General features: G+C 37.8%; 1 pseudogene; it reads right to left on the minus strand.

The window, feature by feature from the left end:
- Nucleotides 1-1,661: 1,661 nt before the first annotated feature.
- On the minus strand, nt 1,662-2,310 carry LOC125025219 (annotated as a pseudogene).
- Between the last annotated feature and the right edge of the window lie 190 nt (nt 2,311-2,500).

Here is a 2,500-nt window from a genome sequence, read left to right on the forward strand (position 1 = left end):
ATATATATATACATATGTATGTATGTATATTTGTGTGCATATATGTGTGTGTGTGTGTGTGTGTGTGTGTGTGTGTGTGTGTGTGTGTGTGTGTGTGTGTGTGTACTGTTTATTATAGCTTATATATATATATATATATATATATATATATATATATATATATATATATATATATATATATATATATATATATATACATATATGTGTGTGTGTGTGTGTGTGTGTGTTGGAGGGGGAAGGAAACAGAAAGGTGTTTTTATACATGGATGCATGTTTATTGATGGAAAGATACATCTAAACAGTGTTTAGATGGCTAGAATTCGCTTATGTCAACAGAAATAGTAATATTATCGCACAGATCGTGACGCTGCCATGACCGGCGCACAAGCGACATTCAGCTTGACTCTTCCCAGGCGGGCGCCCCTTTGGCACGAGGAGTCCATGGCACGTTCCAGATTCAATGAACCCGATGGAAAATGGTCACCGAGAAGTACGAGTTTTTTTTGTTCTTTTGAATATCTTGTGTTTTATTCAACCTAGATTATACTTATCTCTCTGGATGGAAATGCGGGGTGCCGTCCGTAAGCATTGTACGCGCACGTACGTGGGCTTAGCTACGTACACGCATAGATATTCACCATTCTCATACCCAGTGATTTGTGTGAGGACACTCTTTCACGAGGAGGACAGTGTCACGTATAATAAGTTGTAATCGTGCCCTGTTTTTGCAACACAACTAGATGGGGTCTGTTAGTGGCATCATGCTAGTGGTTTGCCATGTCGTCATTAGTGACGTCATAAACCGTGATAAGGCAGCCACTCACGGGTGTCCGTGTGGTCGAGCCATTAGCCAATACCCTGACTAGGGGGCGTAGATACCCCCCAGGTACTTTGGGAGTATCGCAGATCTGCTTACTGCTCGGAACCCGCTGCTATAGTCTACATAGGTCACGGTTAATACTACGTGGTTTACCTGGAACTCACGACTGTATATGTTTGAATATTTAGTGACAGGCGCAAGGGTGGTGAACTTGGATATAAAGTACTCGTGCATAACTGAAAATATTTAGCTATGTTCAGGTATAGATGAAATAATAAGCACAATAAACCTGCAATTAATGATACTGGTGACCCAATTGATGATACAACATTTTCTGCTGTATAAGCGTCTGGGTAGTCTGAGTAACGCCGAGGTATCGTATCGACTCCTAGGAAATGTTGAGCAAAGAATGTAATATTTACACCGATAAATATAACTAAGAAATGGTTTTTTAATCATTTTTAATCATATGACCTGTAAATAATGGCAATCAGTGAGCAATACCGGCGAAAATACCGAATACTGCTCATGTTAAAAGAACATAACGGAAATGAGCTAAAACAAAGTAAGTGTCATGGAAAATGATATCAACTGATTAGTTAGAACAACTTCCTATTGCAAATAAGATTATAAATCTTAGAGTTCAGATTAAGGAAGGACTATAATTTAGTTGAGTACCGTAGAGTGTTTCTAATCAACTTAAAAAATCTAATACCTGTAGGAACAGCAATAATCATTGTTGCAGATGCGAAATAGTCAAGGGTATCAACATACCATACTGTAAATATATGGTGTGCTCATACTACAAATCCTAAAACACCAATAGCCAATATAGCATAAATTATTCCGAAAGCAGGAAGAATAGGTGTTGGTTTGAAACGGGATCTCCGCCGGCTGGAACAAAGAAAGCGGTATTTAGATTTCGATCTGTTAAAAGTATAGGAATAGCTCATGCTAGGACTGGTAAGCACAGTAAAAGCAATCAAACAATGATAAATACTGTTCAAACAAAAAGAGGCATTCGGTCTATAGTTATCCCTGTTGATCGTATATTAATAACGGTTGGTATGAAATTTACGGCTCCTAAGATCCTGTTAAATTTAATGAAAAGATCCCTAAATTTACTGAGGGACCAGCATGAGCAATTCTAGCAGATAAGGGAGGATAACAGTCTGATCCTGTTCCCACACCTCTTTCGGCTATACCTCTAGACAAAAGTAGGGTTATTGAAGGGGGTAAAAGCCAGAATCTATAAAAAGAAAGCTATATCGAGGGCACATAATATTAAAGGAACGAGTTAATTTCCAAATCCTCCAATTATTATAGGTATAACTCTAAAGAAAATTATAACGAAACCATGGGCTGCAACTACAACATTATAGATTTGGTCATCTCCAACAAGGTTGACCGAATTCAGCACGAGTAATAAGTCTAAGGGCAGTACCTACTATTTCAGCTCAAGCTCCGTAAATAAAGTCTAGTGTTACAAATGTTTTTATGGTTTATAGAGAATAATCCTCGTTGCGTTGGATAAAATGGCTGAGTTATAGGCGATAGACTATGAATCTATAAACGGAGAAGTATCCTTTTATCATGACTTTAAGTGGAAATTAAACATAAGACGCCAGACTGCAATTCTGAAGATGCGTAAAAAGCCAGAGCTTAAAGAATAAATGTCTT

The sequence above is a fragment of the Penaeus chinensis genome, chromosome 4 (genome assembly GCF_019202785.1).
Source record: "Penaeus chinensis breed Huanghai No. 1 chromosome 4, ASM1920278v2, whole genome shotgun sequence".
Taxonomy (NCBI): domain Eukaryota; kingdom Metazoa; phylum Arthropoda; class Malacostraca; order Decapoda; family Penaeidae; genus Penaeus; species Penaeus chinensis.